The 23,665-nt window shown below is 36.8% G+C and overlaps 1 long non-coding RNA gene across 1 annotated transcript in view; it reads left to right on the top strand.

Moving 5' to 3' along the window:
- Positions 1-5,450: 5,450 nt before the first annotated feature.
- Positions 5,451-23,665, top strand: part of LOC107718798 (uncharacterized) — a 19,198-nt gene continuing 983 nt past the window's right edge. Inside the window, exons 1-3 of the long non-coding RNA XR_001637448.1 lie at positions 5,451-5,461; positions 17,546-17,552; positions 23,330-23,335. This is a non-coding gene — a long non-coding RNA (uncharacterized LOC107718798). The remainder of the gene's footprint in view (positions 5,462-17,545; positions 17,553-23,329; positions 23,336-23,665) is intronic.

Genomic DNA, 23,665 nt, shown 5'->3' with positions numbered 1-23,665 from the left:
AATAACCAATCACATTACAGCCTTGACGTCACTGAATTTCAGTCAGAGTTGTGCGACACTCAATCGGCATTTACGGATACCATAGGAATAAATGAGAAATGCCGTAAAATCAATCCCACCTGTTGCAAAAAGTCAGTGACTTCTCTTATAAAACTGCATTTTTTTTCGGTGTAAACTCTAAAAATAGTTAAATCCAAAAGTATTGTTTAGTGTAAAACATGTTGGAGATTAGCCGAAAGGCTGTTGATTCATTAAATGGTAAACTGTTTCCTCTAAAAAGCTGTTTATTCAGCGTTTATTCAGCCTCTCCTCCATTGACATCCATTCAAAAAAATGGCTTCTGGTCTCCTTTCCCACATACTGGCAAACCGGAAGCGTTAGACGGCCATGATTGTTTTCACTCCGAAGTGCCCTTCGGAGGGCGATATATCCCAGGACAGTGGCCTTGAGGAGCAGGATTGGACACCCCTGCCCAAGAAACCCTAGCATCTACACAGCAACGTACGTTTTTTACAGACCCCCCGAAAACTCAAACTTGTTTATAAGATGCCCTGAGCTCAAGTGTGGGTGGTTTGTATCCTTGGTTACACTAGGTTACACTACAAGAGATGTGGACACAGTGCTGGAAGGCAGCAGGTTCAAAGGTCTCTAGATTTCTTTTGATTACGGCAGCGCCTCACCCCAAAATGCTCCAGGGTGTGCCTGTCTGCAAATATGAACTTGCTCCTAATGCAAAACCAGAACTTCAGAGACTCTTGTGAGAAAAAAAATAAAACTTTTTCAATTTGTGCTCTTGCAGTGTAGAGGAACAAAGCTGTCAAATGACTGCAAATCATCAGACATTCGCTTCACGTTCGATGCTCGCATCACCCACAGTGAAGGTTTGTGGCTTTCAGTGCCTCTCTTTCAAAAGTTGAGCAATGCCTTTGGGTAGATAATATATTTAAACACTCTGATCAACATTTTATAAGCATATAAAGCAGATAGAATAGGGAGGGTTGTCTCTCCCCTTGAGTGTCCCAGTCTACCCTCCATGGATTTTGAGGAGTTTTTCTCTTTCTCTTCACCTCGTTCTGCTTACTGCTCGATATATCTTATCCCAGAGTTGCTCCTCCTGCTAATGAAGGCCATTTTCTCATGTGGAATGAGAGGTTACTAAGTCACCGGATCCATAAAACTGTGATGACCTGTAGAGTGTCCAATAGCAAGGTGTCCTTCCAAGAGCTGTCGCTCACTCAACATGGTCACTGGGACCCAATGAATGTGGGTCAGAGGGAAGGTTATAAATTAGTATGAAAACTCCCACTGTTCTTCCCGCCCTCCATCCCAGTCTGCTTCCTTATTATCCGTACAGTGTGGCTGAACATGGAGGATTCAAATTGCTTTAGACAGAGAGTGAAATAAAAGGGAGTTTTTTCATTCCTTTGATCACAGAGCTTCACACTTCTGTATCTTTCCTCTGTTCTTTTCTTCGGGAATCGTCAGAAGAGCTGCATGGCCCATCATGAGCTGCAAGGATCTCATCAAGAAAACATCTAAGGGCTGTAATTATGCAATCCTGCTGCTCATTAAGAAATCTTCTATTGACCATTCTTCAGAGAGACAAAGACGAAAAGAGAGAGAAGGAACAACTGTTAAGTGCGGCCTGTGCTCATCCGAAGTCATCCAAAGTTGGCACTGGAATGGTTAACCCACAATTTTATTCACATTGCAAACACACAATGCACATACGATGGAAATAGAATGGTTAATATTGGACAGAAGATTTTCAATTGACACATTCATAGTCTGTCCTAAGTCAGGTGTCAAGGTATTGGGAGCTACACTGAATGCTTTTGAACACAAAATAATCATCAGTGTATTTGAAGTTTGCCAGGTTAGTGGCATACCATTTTTTTAATAGATATTCACAATTTTGTTAGAGTCACTTGGTAGCAATTAAACTAGATATCCATGAGCAGAATGCCATATATTATGATTTGATTTTGGAGTTATGTCTGTGAAATAATCAGTACAGTAATTATTACTTCTGGATGAGAAGACAGTCACATTTCATCTATGTCTATGAACATTTTGCAATATATATATATATATATTATTTTGTAGAATTTTTCTCTTATTTTTTATCAATAAAGTGTAGTTATAGTAATTATTGCATTTTGTTTTTTAAGCTAATTATTTTTTATTATTATTCAGAAGTCAAATGACATATTTACAATAATATACAGCAGCTCTTCCATTCACTTTCCCAATTAAAACCAAAATTATGCTATGAGTGTATCAAACTTTAACACTGCTTTCCTAACACCTACAATAGAGGGTTAAATCTGAAAACAGGAAAAACAGAGGACATACACTGTGAGTGGAACCAAATGGCTGATTCAGCACTGAATGTGTCCAAAAAATGTGAGAAACTACTTTGAAATGAAACAAGCTCACCTGCTATCGAGCCCAAATTGGAGGGGAGCAAAAACCTTTTTCCTGATCCGACAAATTGGAGCTTTTTGAGCGAGCACTGCTGTGTATAAAGTAATTATTCTTGTCCCAAAATGAAAACTACGAGGGATAAAGTGAGCAATTCATGCAGAAAGCCTGTGGAAAGGGCTGTTCAGGGTAACGGGTGATGCGTTCTACAAGCAGGCCTGATCGAAACCAGCGTGATGTTTATTTATGTCCGAGTGCTGAGGGTACCATGTGAAACCTGCAATATTGAACAAACACCCTAGAGATCCAGCAGGGTCCCATTAAAGAGAAATGGCGAGAAAAGACAAACTTTAAACTGACTTTGAAGCAACAGTCCTTTAAATAAATCATTTTGTGAGTCTCCCAAAATGGAGGCAGCATCCAGCACCTGCGTCTCGTTTTAATAATTCATTTCCTGTCACAACCAGACATTCCTCTAAAGCGTGTGTGCATGGTGTGTAAACTTGTTTGTGTGTGTGAGAGAAGGAGGGTGTTTATCTTTTTTTATCAGGTCTTTAAAACGTAAACATTAGATTGCAGAGAGAAAAGGACTACTGCTAGCTAGATTTGCATAGGATAGACAGCTTGCACTTACAATGAACTGAAAGAAACAATGAGTTTGAATTCTGCAATTTAAAGTAATAAAAGAGGAATTATTAACTGAGAACATATTTAATTTCATTGGTTTAAAAAATGCCAAGGTTTCTAAGCAACATAAATTTTTCACAAGTATAAAGGTCAGTCTCTAGGGGAGATCGGGGCAGTTGTAACACTCAAATTATTTGATAAGCTACCAAATAAGATAGACTGATGACATTTATTTATTTAGTAGGGTTCTCTCTGTCTGACTGAGAAAAATACAGTTATTATAAAATATAGTTATATATAGTTGTTACACTGTGAAACATTTTTGCAAAATAAAATAAAATCAAAATAAAACTGAGTGTGAATAAATGACAGAATTCAATTCAATGTTATAAACAAATCTTTTCCATTATATGTTTATTAATGGTGAAATTACATTATAGATATATAAATCTTTTATACAAAAAGATGGTAGCTAGATTTGTAGCATTCTGAGAGTTATGAAGGATTATTGCAGGTTACACTTGCTCCTGCATTGGATGAACCATATTTTATCCATTCATCCATCTATACAAGCTTTCAATATCTAATATGGCCAAGAATGTGCGATTACATTGAAAATGTTTGTTTCGCTTTCCACCTATTCATCCATCTTTTTTATTCATCTGTATACCCTTAATAAGCTGCCTAGCCAGCCGACCATGAAAGGGAAGGAGAGGCGGACCGTAAAGGATAAATATGAGGAAGACGTTGAGAAACTAATAGGCTGAGTTTCCTTTCTATAGCAGAGAAAACAAATGATACATTTATCAGTCTATAAATAAGGGGCAGCCAAAGATCAATAGCAACATGAAACCAAGGGGGTGTGTTTATGGACCTGCCACAAAAGAGAGGGAGAGTTAAACAGAAAGCTTATATTATGAACAGAAAGTTACCAAGGCTTTCACAGGCTAACTGATTGGAGACGGCTCTTTCAACTGTTCGTTACAGGCCTACCTTATTCCCTGGCCCCAGCCCTCCATCAGAAAACAGCCTGGGGAAATGACTGAATGGGCAGTTACTAGCAGTAGATAAAAGGGAGTGAAAAAGGGAAAGATAGAGACAGATTGAGAACTCTGAAAATAAATCAGGTATGGGGAACGGTTTGAAGTTCAGCCTAAAACCTCCCCAAGGGTTCATCTCCATCTCCAGAGTTGTGTTTGGAGTGTCCTGCTGTATCCAGGCCAGCGCTGCACACTCAAAGGACTCCATACACTCATCTGAGTGACAAACACATCCTTAAAGGCTTAGTTCACCCAAAAATTTGAAAATAAATCAGGTATGGGGAACGGTTTGAAGTTCAGCCTAAAACCTCCCCAAGGGTTCATCTCCATCTCCAGAGTTGTGTTTGGAGTGTCCTGCTGTATCCAGGCCAGCGCTGCACACTCAGAGGACTCCATACACTCATCTGAGTGACAAACACATCCTTAAAGGCTTAGTTCACCCAAAAATTAAAATTAGCTTGTGTTTTACTCACCTTCGAGGCATCCTAGATGTATATGACTTTCTTCTTTCAGACGAATCCAATCGGAGTTATATTAAAGACTGTCCTGGCTATTCCAAGCTCTATCATTGCAATCAGCGGGTGTTGCAGTTGAACAGTCCACAAGTCATCAAATAAAGCGTGCGCATCCATAATAAAACGTCCTTCACATGGCTCCGGGGGGTGAATAAAGGCCTCCTGTAGCAAATCCATGTGTTTTTGTAAGAAAAATATCCATATTTCAAACGTTATAAACACTTTTCTGTCACTTCCATTATCTGTCATACGCAGAAGGTGCGAGACTAGCATATCTCAGAGGCGCGCGCGCTGCGCATACGTCCTGCGTCATCCGTCGGAACGGCTTCCGTGTATGACAGATACCGGAAGTGAGAGAAAAGTGTTTATTACGTTTGAAATATGGATATTTTCCTTACAAAAGACGCATGCATTCACTATAGGAGGCCTTTATTCACCCCACGGAGCCGTCTGCGGTCTAATTTTCATTTTTGGGTGAACTAACCCTTTAAAGATGGAGTATGTAATGTTGATAGCTAGCGGTTGAAATGGTTTCTGCAGTCCAAATTCAAAATATTAGACGTGGTTGTTTCTCCTCACTCAACGCTCATGCAGGTTGCCAGATTGAGGACACACAACAGGAACAAGCGCAATTGACAATGAAAGGCAACAATCCTTACACTGTAAGTTGATGAGTTGATTTGTCCGTGTTTTATTATGCATCTGGTCATAGAGCATTTTAGATGGATGCTGCTGAGGCTTTATAGGTCGGGTAGAATCTGCGAATACACTCATGTGTAGTCACAATGAATGTTTGTTTTATTATTAATATTTATGTATTTATGATGTGACAAAAAGGGGAAACAAGAGTTGATTGTACACTGAGTTATTTAATAATTATCACCTGACTGAGTTTTGAAACAATACAGCTCTAGCCACTAGAGAAAGTATGCATGTTGTGCTTACCTCAGATGCTAACAAGCTGCGCCTGAGGAAAGCCACTGAAGTTTGCGTGTGCTTTTGTTTCTCCTGATAATTCAGGTGTTTTCATAAATACGGAAAATGTGTGTCATTATGAATGTAAAAACATGCGTGTACACATTTCCTATTTGTTGGAAAGCGAATAGCTTGTTCACGGTGGCTAATTGAGTCTTTCAGATGAAAGCAAAGGTAAAATGACAGTTGGTCTGTGTTGTGTTTGTGATCATCAATTTCCATGCTAATAATAATACATTTATTCCAGTATGTGATAATTGAATAGAAAAATATGTGTCAAGTGTGACCGTAACAATTTAAATGATACAAGATAACAGATGCATGATGATGACAAATGAGTTTAATAATTCAATTGTAGCATTAAATGGTTTTATAAAAGAAGTGTTCACAGAGATGGCTGACTGAAGGAACTTTAAAGTGTATTTTGTGTCAGACTGATAAGTACACAAGCTATAATGATTAAATGTGTTAATGTATAAGAGTGATAAACAAGGAACAAGTATTTGAAGACTTTATTGCTGTGAAATAATTTTAAAAGAATGGTGAAAACACTGAAAGAGAATTCATTATTATGCTGTTGCTATGATGTTAAAGCTTGCGCTCACTGTTGTACACGGAAGCAGCTCCGGGCAGATGACATATGAGGTCATATACACCTAGGATGACTTGAGGGTGAGTAATTTATGGGCTAATTTTCATTTTTGGGTGAACTAACCCTTTAATGTTAATAAAGAGATGCTACAAGCTGTGCCTTAGGAAAACCACTGAAGTTTGCATGTGCTTTTGTTTCTCCTGAAAATTCAGGTACTTTTAATCTGTTTACGTGTTCCACTCCCGGGACCTATAACAATTGCACACATCATACACAACTTCTTCACTGGATGCAGAAATTTTACACTGTATACGGAAGCTTAACACTGTAAGAACAACCTTTATACTACATTAGGACACCTTAAAAAGGCACAAGAACCCTCACACTGCATAAAGATACACTGATTTCAGAACCATTACACCCCACAAGAAACCTTCACACAAACAACTTCTGAACTTTCAAACTGCACAAATATCCTTTACACTGCACTAAGAAAACAGCACAAAGAGCCTTTACACTGCATGATGAACCTTCTAACTGCACAAATTAACTTCAAACGGGCACTGAGGTCCTTTAAGAGGAACTTTTAAAATACATGTAAAGAATTTTTACACAAACAGCAAACTTGTAGAACTCTGCAAACAAACTTTTCACTGCATAAAGGAACTTTACACAGAATGAGGACACTTTACAGGGCATGAAGACAAACATTTACACAGCATGACATACAATTAAATATAGAACAAATAATAAATAAAGAATCTTCACATTACATGAAGAAATGTTATACTGCATGAAATTTGCATAGAAAAAAAAAAACCTTCACACTGTATGCAAAGAATCTTTACACTGGACAAAGAAACTTTACACAACACACTTGTAGAACTCTGCAAACTTTACACTGCATAAAGGACCTTTATACAGGATGAGTAACATTTACATGGCATTAAGACCAGAAATTTCACAGCATGATATACACAGCATATATACATGATATATATATAACATATACATGTTATACTGCATAAAGAACTCAAACTCTCCAAACCAACCTCCAAACAAACCAACAGCAATAAGAATGTTTGCATAACCGAAGAACTGCATCAAAAGCCCATATACCTCAAACAAGCAGTTTGGGCTGCTCTGCAAAAAACTTACTTAAAAATCTTCAGCTGATTTATGGGAAGGGCAGCAGTGCTCACCTTCAGAGTTCAGACTTCATAGACTATATAAAGTGGATTGCCATAAAATTCAACGAGCTGTAATGAGGCCGAAATGAGATCATGATTTATTCAATCTCTTGCTATACTTTAAAGCCATATTTTTCAATAAACGCATTACTCCATGAAGCTTACTATTGCATAATGAAATGCTACTTTGCTCACTTCTTTAAAACCACTGCTGTTTTGAGCTAGTTCGGGTAAAGTGTTTTTATACAGGTAGCATTTCAGGGTCAGAATCAAGGTTCTGTTTACAGCACATTCAGTGTGCTTTAATGCAAAGCTTTGGACACAAGATGATCCTTTTAGCTGCAAGTATATCACAAACACACACATACTTACACAATCTTGAAATACTACACAGACAATAATCTAAGCTAAGATGAAATAAGCAACGATTTATGTAGCTCGTTGCACATTGCAGCATATAAGGAAAAGATAGATACTGTGCAAACCCAAACCTTTCACACACTGGCCAATCAATGAGAACAATGTGTAGCTAACAAATCCTTTCATTATAGGCTGATTTAAGAAAGCAATCAATCTTGCTGACCAATTCAAATTCTCAAATGTGTGGATATTGTAACGAATTCAGTCCACTGAAGGAGAGCGTAGTGAAGAACCCAAGTGCAGTTTATTTACAGTGTGATCCAAACATCCAAACAATAATCCGAGACTTGACTTGACATGAACAGACTTGACTTGACTTGACGAGGCATGAACAGACTTGACTTGACATGAACAGACTTGACGTGGCATGAACAGACTAGACTCACCGACAGCGGGTTACAACATCAATACACGACGAGAGACAATGGCAACATGATGGCTACTTATAACAAACAAGGAGGGTCACATGACATGAACAAACCAATGGGAAACAAGACACATGACTAAGACAACCAATCAGAACATGACACATACACAAGGCAGAGATACATGAGGGCAAGGGAAGCATGACACTGACAGCATGAAACAATTACAAAATAAAAGACATGGAAAACATGAACATGAAACAAAACCCAAACACCAAACCCCACATTACAGATATATAATTTTTAATCATTTAATTTCTACATCTGTCATTTTTGGATAGAGGATAAATGCATTGATGCACAACTGCATGTTGAAATATTTGTCTAGCTGTATGTTATTGCTTTCAGTTACTCATTCAGGAGCACATTTGTTTGCATTTTGTTTTGTGGTTTCACTAGACTGGATTGAAAAGCAATTGATTGAACGTGGGTCTGCCATAACAAATTCAAGTGTCAGATCGCCACTCATTATAACAAACAAAATTAAGACTCCTCCTCGAACAATGGAGATGCTTATTCTGTATTAGATACATCCCTGCAACAAGTAATTTCATAAAGTGGTGGGGGAAAATCTGCCATTGAAACATATGGTGATGAAAAAATGATAATGAGATGTGGATCGAATGCTTTGTTGAGGTCATGGACCAGCCCAGACTTTAACCTACTACACCATACAAGTTTTGTCAATGGTTTAGGAATGGAATAGAGATGAAACTTTACAGAAATGATTGGGCTCGACCATTGAAAGGCATGCGCTCTGTGAAGAACTCTGTGTCCTGCACAAGCCTCCTGTGACCCCCGTACTGAAGTTCGTCCGAGTTAAATTTGATCTTATATCTGATACAAAACATGATCAAGGAACTGTAAGGAGACTCTAGCGAAACGCTCTTTGGTCTTGTGACATTTATCTCTCTCTTATACTCTCCCTCTCGTCAAGAGTAGCTCAGGGACAGATGGTTGGTCGGATAATGATAAACGCATGAGATGTGATGGATGGCTGTGCTGTTGGGTAACAGCTCAAGACAAGAGGGAAGCACCAGACAAATGACACTCAAGACATTGATCTCTATCTACATCTCTGAAGTGAGACAATGCACATTTGCAGTCATGGGAGACCTCTAATCAATGATACATGTTTGAGAGAGAAACTGAAGAATAATAAAAGTGTTTCTAAAAAAATTCTAAAAAAAGAGAAAGAAAGTTTATTTGTAGATACATGTATAACCGTATCCACAAAAATATAAAGAAGCACAACTGTTTTCAACATTTATAATAATAAGAATGTTTGTTTTTTTTAATCACCAAAATCAGCATGTTATAATAATTCCTGAGGAAACATGTGAGAATTTAGATTTGCCATCAAGGTAATAAATTACATTTTAAAATATATTAAAATAGAAAATTTCAATATATTTAATTTATTTTTTAAATAAATGTAGTTATTTTAAATAGCATTAATATTTAACTGTATTACTGTGGTTTTGATATCAATCATAAAAAATAAAAAAAACAAACAAAAAAAAAACAATTTGGCATATACACTGCCTGGCCAAAACAAAAAAAAGGTTGCCATTTCGTTGGACCGCCTTTATCGATAACATTGTGTTCTTTTGTTGTGGAATTGTTTCAACAACATTATGCAACATCACAATATTTATTTCCATCAAGAGTTATATAAATTTTTGTCTGATATCTTTGTCTGATATAATTTTTGTCCACTATTTCCCAATTTGGGTCCAGTGAATCCTGACATTGTCATCCTGGAATATGGACATGTGCACGTCTTCCAATATGGTTGTTTAAGAAATGAAAAGCTATAGGGTTAAAAGAGTTGTTGCAAAACATATAACATACCAGAAATATATTAATCACTGCAATAATGATGCAATTCCAGACTCTTCAGTATTTACTTATTTAAATCCAAATGGAGACTTTTTTTTTTTTTTTGGCCAGGCAGTTTATCTGTGTCTTTTTTAAAGATTAAGCATATACTTAAAATTTTGACTTATGAAGATTCATATGAATGCTAAACAAATGATACTGGAAGCACATTAGTCACTGTGTGTTCTGCAGCAATTTTGATGATAAATACCAGCTTGTGACCTTGTAATCATGTTACACGTAACTGAATCATCAGTGTCTCAGTGTTTAGTGGATCAAGACCCCTGCTAGTGCCCAAATGCATGTGCACCATACTGATTCACGTCACAGGTAAATGGCAGGAAGAGTTGAAGCGTTGATTGCCAGTAAGTATATGTTATGTGTCACATGGACATTTATAATTATATACTGACTAATCCATCTGAGTCTTTAGTCAAGAGTTTGTGTCTAAGGAACATATCTCACCCTTGCCTTCCTGTGGATGCCCTCAGGCAATCCTCTAGGCCCCCCGCTAGCAAATGTAATCATTAGCTACAACATAATTTACCCCCTATCAGAGCTGTGTTAGTATGTATGTGTGTGTGTTCACAGCCAGACCAGTGAACAGGCTCCACACGGAGAGGAGAGAAGCTGGGGAGAACTCACTTACTCTAAAATAATACTACTAAACTAATTAAAATACTACAGGTTAGTGGATTCTTATTATCAAACATCCTAAATGCAACAGTCACATAAAGTGCAGTTAAAACACTGCATCATGCAAATGAAGTAACACTTCAGATTGGTAAGTGCAAACTTTTTTGGTGCGAACAAATTTCAGCTAAACAAGTGATGAAAATGCATGCATACATCTGAACAGAAAAGTCCTGAAGGCCAAAGAGGAAAAATTAATTGGCTTATCTTACATTAATATTATATATTTTATGCTGCATCTAACACAATAAGACAGAGAAAATATATATTTTTCCTGCATAATTTCGCAATATGTCTGCATATATTTTCGATGCCTGCAAGGGTAATGCATTAAACATATTTTTTTCAGGCTTACAATTAACATACAGTTTACTTTTTTCAGTCATAAGGTGCCCTGAAGGTCAGTGTCAAAAAATAAATAAATAAAAAATAAAAAAAAATAAATAAACAAATAAAATAAGACATTGGCAGTCACTAACTGTTAACAATTAGCATACATAATCTAATCAGAATCGATACAGTGAAATGCTACAACTGAAAAATTATTTCTGACATTTGACTGCTGCTAAAGAGGACATCTTAAAACGTAATAAAAAACATTTTACAATGACTGGATGAATATATTCTGTGCCTTCACAGACTTACAATTCAGCACCCACATTTAAATGAGTGGTTCTCGACTGGTGAGTTTCATATGATGATGCTTGTAAAAGCTGCCAGCTGCTGTAGGGATTTAGAGGAAGTCAAACATGTTTTTTTAATTGTGAGCTGGATAAGAAGGGCAGGTGGCAACCTTATTCTTATTAAACCAGAAAATCTCTACTTCCAAAAAGTATGGATCAGCTCCAGACCTTCCTTCCTCACTCCCAAGAGGTGTATTCCTGTCCTCCTTCAACAAACAAACAAAACCTCACAGAGGAGGGGAAAAACATCAGGTTCAGGAATTGGCAAGCACATCATTTTGGAGAGAGATTATATCTGCTGACTTGCCGTGATAGTTTTAAAATCGGCAATAAAAATGCCATGGCTCTGTGTAAAATTGGGGATTTGAGAGGGATTGTGATTGAATCTAGTAAACAGACAACAATGGCGTGCGCACGAGCAGAACCGTACCCTCCCAAGCACTGCCTGATTTTCCCTGAATTTCTTCGGGGAGGCTGGTGGTAAGGCAATCTCTCTACTCTTTAGATTTCAGTCTTTTTTCCTGCATTTCCAAATCCTTTCCTGCTCAATCTATTTTTCTTGCCTTTTCTTCTTTTCCCCGGGTTGTTTGGAAGGTGGCTAATTTCTCTTAGAGATACACCCCATTAGTACTGAACAGCGGGTGATAGTTTCCACCGGGCTCCTCTGCTTTTCTCAGAAGGATTGAGCGACTTTTGGAGCAGGAATCGGGTCTCTGCACCACAGGAAGCACTCTGGGAATCAACACGGCCATGGGTCGTTCACCTAAACTCCTTGAACTGTTGAAAATCGAATATCCTAAATCTAAAATCTATACCCGCATGACCTTCTCTCACTCTCTCTCTTTATCTGCTTTGGAAGTTTTCTCTCATTTCAAACACACCTTATCGTTTCTCTCAAGCCAATTCGCCCTTTTTATTTAGCTTCTAAAGACTTTTTTGCCTACTTTAATTCAGCCCTTAAATCGCCTCTGTTGAAATGCTGAAAAACGCCCAGTCTATAACGTATTGCTTTAACAGCCCTGGATGCTCTCATTTCATAAGATTCATGTCTGCTTTCACCTCAGTGTAGATAAACAATTTAGTTACTTTCATTCTTTGGCTACACAAATGATGTCTGTGTACCCACCCTGTGTTCACTGTGTGAATGAGATTAGTGTTTGAATCTTATGAAAGTATCTACAGCTTTAATCAATCACCATTAAATCAACATTAGACAATCCAATCAATCTCTCCAATTTGTTTTGAGTCCAACTGTTGTTTATCAAAGGCTATGTTTAGAATGGAATAAGTGTACGGCTACACACGGGTTATTGACTACTGTTTGTTATAATACATTTGAATTATGTGTTTTAAAATGCAGTACATGAGCACCTAATGGGACATGCTGATGGAAAAAAATAATATGAGATGGGAGGAAAAATTTGATTTCAATGTGTTTGCGTTCACTCTCAAAACTTCTGCATTCTCTCACAAAAAATACTGTTCCCCAAGTATTGTGTTCCTCCAAGAAATTTTTAATTTGCTCACAAAACACTTGCATTCCCTTGCAAAATTTGGCTTTCTTTGCCCCCAAAAAATCAGTACTGTTCAGTTCACCCAAGAAACTTTGCGTTTTCCTTCCACCACATGTTATTTCCATCACAAAAGTTTTGAGAGTGGATGCAAAAGCATTGAAATATAATTTTCTTTTTTCCCGCTTACTATCACCATATGACATGACCATTTTAAAAACTGTTTTAAAAATAATATTTAATAAATGGTTATTTTGCATTATTAACTCTTTCAAAAAGATCTATTTTTACCACATATGGGCGAAAAAATAAATATAAGCAGTTCACACTGTGAAATGTATTCCAGAAACAAGTTTGGCAGGAAAATATTTATAATTTGAATCTCCTAGCACGCCAGAGTCAAGAAACAAGCTTACTTGCCTACTGATACCATTGTTGACTATTCTGAATAAAATGCAAAAATCTTCCAAGTATTTTAATTCAGTATTCCAACAATCTAAGCTGCATTTTTAGCTTTACAGTTCTTAACATTTTAAGAGAAAGAAAAATTTCAGCATCCTTCTAAATGCAAAAGTGGATATTGATGGTCAAATATGTTTAATTAAACACAACAGAGCCCCATTTTGTAAATCACGGACAAACTAAATGCTTCTAAATGAAACTGCTGATTCATGAATGCTGCTTTGAGTTGAATATACTGAACTTTCATCCTTTAAAGCAGGGGTGGTCAATAACTCTGCAGAGTTTAGATTCAACCCTAATTAAACACACCTGATTCAACTAATCAAGTCCTTCCGGCTTATTTGAAAACTACATGGTATGTGTGTTGGAGCAGGGTTGGAACAAAACTCTGCAGGGCTCCGGCCCTCCAGGAATAGAGTTTGACACCCCTGCTTTAAAGGGTCATGAAACACCAAACTACTTTTTTCTGAGATTTTAGCAAAGCTGTTTGTGTTGCACATCATAGAAGACAATTTTATCATCCATTAATTTTAATTGTTTGAGAAAACTGGTTATTTTTTAGCTTTTTTGCCGTATTTTCATCTTCCGAGTTTAAAATCTACATCGTGTTGACATCACAGTTTGTGACATGGCAAAGGACTATAGTACTTCGATGACGCGTCAGTGTCTTATAATTATTCATGAGACTGCGCATTCTTATCCTATGAGAAGACCCTTCATTTAATTATTCACAACAGCATGTGTGACAGACGCTTCAGACTGTGAGATTGCGTACAATATTATAGTGATGGGAAGTTCGGATCATTTTACTGACTTGGATCTTTGAATCTCGTTCATCAAAATGAACAAATCTTTTTTTCCAAGTCATTTCATACATTTCGTTTATTACAGCAGAATATAATTGAAATGTTACATGTTAATAGCCAAATTCCACAACACATCCATTTACAAGACGTTGCTCAAATTCCACAACACATCTGCTTACGTGACGTTTCGAATAAGAAAAAATCTATAATGCAACCAAGGCCAAATTATGAGAAACAGAAATGATTCATTAATTTTTTCAGGTTATGCAATCTGTTAGTTTCCCTCACCTCCCATATAAATAAATAATTATTAAATATCTTCATTATCAGTATTTAATTTAAGTAACAGTATTTTTGTCATGGTGTCCAGTACGATACGTATAAAATAAAAAATAAAAGAAATTAAAAAAAAGTAAAAAACAACAACCAGTTGCTGAAGTTTGCTGAAGTTGTTGTCCATCATAAAAAATACAAACTATTCAAGATAAACCCAAGTTAAATGTCTATTGAAAAACAAGCAGTTTTCAAAGCATAATACAACATGTGGAACTGGCAGGCAAATGTAGAAATTCAACTCTATAGAAATAGCACGCTCTAACAGAGACGCTCCCTTCCAAATCCATTAGATCAAAGCTTATAGTCTCTATTCAAAATAATACAAAAAACAAATAAATAAACAAACAGACAAACACATTTTCACTGGTGGGAAAAATATATATATATTTATACAACAGTTCTTTCTGGTCTTCAAATCTGATTGGCTGCAAGGAGTGCGATATTCTAGTGATATCGGAACTCCAACTGTTTAACCGTTTGTATCACTCCGTTTGTATTTCTCACAGCGAGTGTCATGGCGGCGGATGCCCAAATCCACTATATATTTTTTAAAATAATACTGGTTTTGTGTCACAGAATGTAGTTTTATACGTTTTTAGGTGAGAATGTACTTGTTTCGACTTCAAATATGCGGTTTGTTAGATAACGCCTTTTAAATGTTTGCTGAAGTTGTTGTCCATCGTGTACGGCTGCTGACCATTATGTGAACACTTTCGAAGCTAGTATAGCATGTAAAGCTGAAATTATTAATGTAGCCTATCTATCGACAAATATTGAACTTAAATATTGAATATTCATATGGTAAATACACACTTGGACGCCTATATGTGGCAAAAAAAACCATTTAGGACGGCATATCTTCATATGTGCGCTACATTTCGGACCTTGGTCTAAATCCAAATTGTCAACAGTCTTTACAAGTCTTTTCTTCAATGGACAAACGATACTCCTAGACATATAACATCATAACACTACTGAATGTGTTCATTTTGTTGTTTTAGGTTAGAAGCCAATGGGAAGAATTGCCATCAGACTAACCCCACAGCTGACAACCAGAGACGTGTGCGCGCACGCGCACACACACACACACACACACACACAAACCTGGGTAGTGACTGATTACGTAATCTGGATTACGTAATCAGATTCCAAAAAATAAGTACTTGTAATTAGATTAAATGGCATTTTAAAATACTTGTAATAAGGCTACAGTTACTTTTTTTTTATTGATTACATGATTACATATTATTCACACAATAGCAATAAATTATTCATAATTAATTGATTCTCCCTAATTCCTCTTTTTCATCTTTTAAATGTTCCTTTCTAAAATAGCCCAGTGCTTATATACATTCAGAAAGTCTTCCAGTTTTGTGGACATTCACACAGAGACCAGTCACCGATCAGGTGGCTGTAATTACACAGAAAACTGAGAGGCCACACAGCATTTGACCACATTTCAATTTTAAGAAGTGTTTTCTCAACATTTCAACATTGCATCAACTACTGATGAAAAACATTAATGTTTATTTGTATTTTCACTCAGTAGGTTATTTAACCATGTATTACTGGCGTGGGAAGACTTTTGTCTTTTCAAACACATTCAGATTACATTTATTGCAGCGTTTCACAAAATTATTTTGTCAGCAAAACCTCTTTCACCCAATATATTTACTTGAACTACCCTTGAGATTTTAAGGTAATAAGTTCATAATTAAGTAACAAATTTGCATGCTCACGGTTCTCTGACTCTAAACATGACATGCAGATAAACAAATTAAATATTTCAATTTTTTTATTGTGTTTTTTTTTATTCATGTTATTTTAAAATGATTTATTTTAATTTGACTTTTTTAGAATTTAATTAATTATTAGCTTTTCATTAAACTCACAAACCCTGGGGGACCTTCGCAAAGAGGCAATTTAGGGGACCTTCTGGGGACCTTTTTTTGTTAGCTACGGTTAGTCTTTGATCTCATTAATCTATTATTTGTTCCAGAGCAAATAGTTTTAGCTGAGGTCAAAATCTCATCATGTTATATTTTATATAACTTTAATGCTGTATAGGCTATCAGAGTGCTGCCTTTATCCTTTTGACTGAATTGCCTAGCAACTTTTATGATGGCTGTCGTTGTTGTTTGCTAAATATTTTTATTCAATAAATAATATTTTATATAAATAACAGTAGTATTTAGTATTGGGAAACAGTGTGTGTGTTCATTGTTCCGATATTAGATGGTGACAAGAGACTGTTTTTATGAGTGAGTCAGCAGTAAAGGATAGTACAACAAAGATATCGCTTCCTCAGCAGACATTCAAACTAATGTGTTATTGTGAATATGAGACTGAGCTGAAGAATGAATGCTGTATCAGATTCAGGTAATCACACATGCTTAGTCCATCTCTCGCTCATAATACTCTACATAATACAGTGAGCTTTTAATACAGTAATACAATAAGCTTTCAATTAAGCAACTCACCTTCGTTACTAGTTCTAAAGTGACGTATTCAAATTAGTAATGGAGGCTTAAGCTCAGCTGTAAAATTGTCAAGATTTGAATCCGTGGCAGAAGGAAGAATTGCCGCACAAAAGAGGGTTTTTAAAGTTGTTTTAAAAGTTGTTTTTTAAAGTTGTGCCGTCGAACTCGTAGCAGTGTGATTTGGCTGTATAAAAGCACGCTGTGATTACCTAATGCCAAATCACAGCCATGCCATTATACAGCCATATCACACTGCCACAAGTGTGATATTGCTCATATATATACTGTATATGAAAAAATATTAGCCAATGGGTTAAGAAAAAACATAGTATAGCAACATGGGCTTAACCAGTGGAATGAGTTGGGGCCAGGACTATCTGTCCAAACAATGGAGGGTACTTCCTTTTTTGAAAACAAATTTTATTTTGCCATTCTTTTTGGTGTCACCGATGGAGCAAAAACAGCTTATCTCTGGTCTTTCTGAGAGGCTTTGTTGATTTTATGCGATTCATTCGATCTCTCCTATGGGAAAACCATCATCCCCACATACCCTTCCAGTATTGTGACTATTCCAACCCGTCCAGCATCAGAAAGCACGGCTGTGATCACCTATCAGAAGGCGGCATGAGCCAGCCACGTTCTTATCGACCCGCCCGATTGGCTGAACATCCCCTCTGCACTTCATGGCCTGGAGACCAGAACGATCGATATTCTTCCACGAGGAGAAATGATTGATCATCCTCCAAGACCCCGTCCTTGCCTCCCCCAAAACAAAACACTCCAGCGGAGGAGAAATCTGGCATAATGATCAGCTTTAAGTGATTAGTAACGGCTCCAGCCAGTCAGCAGCACAGCTATGGGAACGAGGGACAGCAGATATGAAACAATACCAGACCTTCATATAAGGTGTGTGTGTGCCTCTGTATTATGCATGAGATATAATGAGAATGTGACTCACAGCAAAATGTGTTTTTCAAAGACAAATCAAGCTGACGTCCTGGTGGGATTCACACTTCAACATCTACAGTATCAGCTCTGAGAGTCAGAGACACAGGACAGGCCATCGAGAGAAAGAGAATGGTACAAATCTACTGGCAGGTAAAAAAAAATGCAAAAGCAAAAGGCACTTCAATATCAATGAGTGTCATTTTAAACTCTACATTTAGGTTTATGGCCTTGGGGTGGGAACAGAGGAAATGTTTTTTCACAAAGCCCACAATGGCTCTGGTTAAAGGCAATGTTTTAATGAGAAGAATACACTAGCAAACACAAAATGAGGTGCTCGGGGAGGCGCAAACGGCCGTATTTACCGTTCTATCCACCGGTCCCGCATTTCTATCACCCTCGTCTCTCATCTTCAAAGCCCAACGGCTGGTGGCATGGAAAGAGGGCTCCCCCCTCGTGAGCAAGACACAGAAAGGGCAGCGGCAGGGTCTGGAGGAAGCCTAAGTGGCCCTGGTTGTAGGGTGTCTTTATTCCCCGCCAAGCGGGCTCGCTGCCTGGGCCGTGATTAAATAGAGGACCTGGTGGGAGGCATTCAGCTGGATCTCCGGCAGCTCCCTGCAGCCCTTGTTCTCTGAAGAGGAGGCTAAGGGGGTATGAGCGGAGTTGCAGGGTGGGCGAGGGCCTCTGCCCTGGGTTTGCGATAATGAGAGGATGATCGTTTGAGTCTGGAGCTGCTGGAGTGTGCATTAGCAACATGGTTCAAACTAACTGTTCAGCATGTGTAGCCCTGTGCCTTGCAGAGGTGTTTATTACTTTTTAAAATAACTGCTGTCTATTTAAATATATTTAAAATTTTAATGTATTCCTATGATGGCAAAGCTGAATTTTCAGCAGCCATTACTCCAGTCTTCAGTGTCACATGATTCTGCAGAAATCGTTATAATATGCAGATTTTTTATTATTATCGATGTTGAACAGTTTTTGAACCTTAATGTTGACATGGAAACCATAAAAAATGAACATGTTTATTCAGCAAAGACACTTTAAGTTGATCCAAAGTAACTGTAAATACAATTATTTTACAAACAATTTCTATTTCAAACAAATACTGTTCTATCTATTTCTGAAAATTCTGAAAAAAAAAACATTAACACAGTTTCCACAAAAATATTTGCCATCAAAGAAATAAATTACATTGTAAAAAATATATAAAATTAGAAAATAGTTGTTTTAAATTGTAATAATATAATATTATAGCATAATATTACTATGAATGAACATTATGAACTAATTCATACATTTACAACAAAGACAAAAATACTGATTAAAAAAATACAAATCTAGGATTTCATCATGTACAAAACTGAAAAAGGATATTGTCGTTACCTCTTTCACTTGGCTTCAAGCACCAAGATTTTCTTAGCATCAGCTGCAACCTTGTAATGCACACGTACTGTTTGTCTTTTTACTTATCAAACCGTTGCCTGACAAAGTGTGCCTCCTAAGCAATTGTTGACTATCAAAGACAAGTAGCATCCCTGTCCGCTTCCCTTGACTGTGAAAAGAGGCAAACTAAGAGCAAAAACACAATGAATGAAATATAAATGTGGAAAGAGGTACGAGGAAAGGTCTGGAGGTATACTCCTTCAGCACTTTATCGATCGCATTCTCTTTCCCAGAAGCATGGAGACTGCAGAAGACCCCTTGCTGAAACTCAAGCCTCCCCCAACATAGAGCTCCGTTCTTGGGGGCAAAATAAATAGATCCCACCCCATCTGAGGCAGCCTGCCGGGGTCTGTCTGCCACCACAATTTGTTTTATTGATCTGAGGTATAGATGCATCCATTTCGATGGGCTCACAAACAAGATTCTGATGCTTCCAGCGACTCACGCACAAGCTCAGACTCATGACAAGATACAAACAAGAGACTTGAAAATGAATGAAGACTAGAATGAAACTAATTATGCAGATTTATGCAGTAAAGTAGGGTTCATAAGTCTGAGACCATTTATTTTGCATTTTCATTATATTTTATATTGTCAGCAGCATATAATAATTTGAGTGAAAAGATGAACTTCTAAATGTACATGCATTTCTCAATATATAATATTTAATAATAAAATATTTGTTTTGTGCCCCATTTGCTTTTATTAACATTATTATTGTTTTTATTATTAGAGCAAACTGGGGATAAACCTATATACTACTAAGCCAAATACTATTTAAAAATGTAAAAATATTTTGTATAATAATAACATTAAAGGGGTCATCGGATGCCCATTTTCCACAAGTCGATATGATTCTTTAGGGTCTTAATGAAAAGTCTATAACATACTTTGGTTAAAATTTCTCAATGGTAGTGTAAAAAACACCTTTTTTACCCTGCCAAAATCAGCTCTGTTTTCAGCAAGTCATTCTAGTCCATGTTGCTTTAAATGCAGGCTGATCGGGAGTGGCGCATTCACTTCAAAGCGAAAGTAACGTTAATCCTCTGCGTCTTCAGCGGCTCAGATGTCGGGAGAAAATGACGACTGCTATGTTCATTATTACATCCAACAACAAAGCACCTCAATCGCTTAATCTGAGACATTCTTGTCTTCCCCTGCACCAGAGTCGACACAATGGCATACTGATGGCAGCTCACTCAGGGCGGGTCTTAAGGTAAGACGGCCTTGTCAATCAACTATCGTGGGAGGGGCCTGTGCAGAGCTACGTCATTCTGACAGGACTCTAAGAACAGCCTGATTTGAGAAAGGGGATTTTAAAATAGGGATTTAAAAAAAAAACACTGGGTGGATTTTTATCATTAAAGGATGGATGTGTACACACACTTCCAACACACATTTATGTTCAAACAACTTGTAAAGTGAATTTTGCATCCGATGACCCCTTTAATAATACAAATATATATATATTTTTAAATACTATTTGGCTTGGTATTTAGTTTGCCGCTTTTTTCTTTAAGTATCATTATTATTATTATTGCCATTATTATTATTTAATATTTTGTGTAGTAGTAGTAGTAGTAGTAGTAGTAATATAATAATGATAGTAATAATAATAATAATAATAATACAAAATATTAATGTTCATTTTAATAGTATTTGGCTTGTCCCCCATTTGCTTTAATTATTAATATTAGTCCTTCCTTTAAAACTAATTTAATAAATAATAATAATAATAGTATAAAACATTGTTTTATATTTTAAATTGAATTGGTTTAGTATTTGGTTGGTCCCTCTTTTATTTTGAATTTAATCATTATTATTATATAAATATTTATAATAAAATTTATGATATTATTATTATTATTATTAAATGTCCTTCCTTTAAAACTTGGATTAAATTTAATAAATTAGATTTTGAATCTCAGATTTTTTATGTGCTCTCAGACATTTGGACTCCACTGTATGTTCAGTTACGTAAATCTGAAACATTTTCTAAACTTAAAAACAAAAAGTGGATCCCATTGCAAGGAACAAAAATAATCCACGTCCAGGCACTCACATAGCAGGCAAAATATAAAAAGCCTTTATTGTAAGACAGGGTAAGACTAGTGGTTAGATTTTGAAAATATAGTCACAGGTGTATCTATTTAACTAGTTCTCATTCTCTATTGTCTAACACCCTGATGAAGGCCTGTTTGGGCTGATACACGTTGGTGTTTTTTAACATGTAGCCGTGTCTTACAATAAAGGCTTTTATATATTTTGCCTGCTATGTGAATGCCTGGACGTGGATTATTTTTGTTTCTTGCAATGGGATCCACTTTTTGTTTTTGACATTTTGTTCCCTCTCTGGAGCACCCATAGTCTCGCTCGTGAGTACCTGATGCGCCCCTGGTCAAGACTTTTTTTCTAAACTTATTTAAAAGTTTCAACAAACACTCTGCCTTTAATTGACCCGATTTCTGGCTTAAGGTAATGTTGTCTTCCGCTATACGCTAAACGCTATTTTAATCTAAAACAACAACAGTACTGGCTTCATCTTTGTGGATTTTAACCGGGCTAAGGCCTTCTCTTTTGGTGAGTGAGGGTATTTGTGTGCGCAAATATATGTGAGTGGGTGATGTTTGATGAGCCGTAGTTTCTCTCGTTGTAGGGTGTCTCGTTCTCTCCTCCTAATCGGAGCCTCTGTACAAACACAAACTCCCATTGGTGCAACCCGAATGCCCCAACACAGCATCACATGCACACACCCACGCACATACAAAACTGGATACACGGACAGCTCGTTTTGTGTGATGACAGTCACCTCTAGCATCTCTGCAGCCAATTAAATGTGTTTCAAGACTTGTCAGATCGTTTTCCCCTCCCCCTTCCTCCCTAGTGTACAAGCTCGTCTTTACACATCAATGGGAATGTGTCACAACCAATGGCAGGCCGGCCTCTAAAGAGCCATGAAGGGTTGCAGGACACACACACACGGAGGTCTTGCATTGCAAAACACTGTAAAAACACACTCAGTTCTTACATTGCAAAGCATTGTAAATACACATCATGCATGTATTATATGTAGATAATGTATTTATAAGAAGTGACCTAACCTCTCTCCCACATACTAGCTGTATATTTCACAGCTCATATGCACACACATACACATACATCATTCACTACTACACATATATAAACACACTCCATTACTATGATGTGCTAGTCTTCTGGAGATCCCTGGTGAAAGGATACTTCCCAGCATGCTACACTGCCACCCTGTAGTCGATGTAGCTGTTGCAGGGATGGAAGTTGAAAACGAACAGCAGGTTTGCACGTTCAAACACGATCACGTTGTCAGCTTGATTCAAAGTCGTGACTGCTGCCTGTTAGAAACAAAAAACAAGATGCAAATGATGTAAATGACTGTCAAACAGGAATAATCTCAGAGAAAGCTATTATTGTTCTGATGTAGCTCACAGATCATGCGTTCTCAGATGTTTTTATTTTCTAAATTGTCTTGAAAAAATTAAAACTTGAACAAATTAAACAACTGTTGATGTGATTTAAGAAAAAAAAAATCCTAAACTAGCAAGTCTGTTTTGCTGCTCTAAGTTGGGTTGATTTGTTGGTTTTTAGAGGGTTTTCTGTCTGATCGTCAAGCTAGGCTAGGAGACTAGCAGATTGATCATCTAAAATTAGTTAAAATCGTTTTGGTGAGGTTTGGGGGACCAACTTAGAACCACTGAACCAGCTTAGGCTGGGTCTGTGTTCAAAAGAGTATAAAGCTGTGTAAAGTTAAGTAAAATGAAATAAAATGAAATAAAATGAAATAAATGTTTTGATACAAAGAATAACTTATACGTGATAGAATTGGCAGAAACTTGTTGCAGCTTCATGTAGGAACATTTAATAAATAAATTGTAAGGGAAACAGGTCAATTTAGCTCAAAGGGAATCATTTAAGATTTTAAAGGGAATTTGGACAGAATCACTGTTTTACGGCTGATCACTGAGACGGCCAGCGATTAATTGAACGAGCCGTATAACATCAATTCTGCAATGGATATTAATATCCAAAGTATAGTGAAAACACTATTTATTAGCACAGTAACAAGATCAGCAGTTTAAGACATTAACTTGTAAGCACAAAACACAAGATACTTCTCTTTTCAATATAAATAAGGCTTTATTGGATAAATCTAAGACATATAAACTAATCTAACACAT

This window comes from Sinocyclocheilus rhinocerous, unplaced genomic scaffold (genome assembly GCF_001515625.1).
Source record: "Sinocyclocheilus rhinocerous isolate Xijiao unplaced genomic scaffold, SAMN03320098_v1.1 scaffold1655, whole genome shotgun sequence".
Lineage (NCBI taxonomy): Eukaryota > Metazoa > Chordata > Actinopteri > Cypriniformes > Cyprinidae > Sinocyclocheilus > Sinocyclocheilus rhinocerous.
Note: the sequence above shows the minus strand (reverse complement) of the source record. Positions and strands in the feature narration are given on the sequence as shown.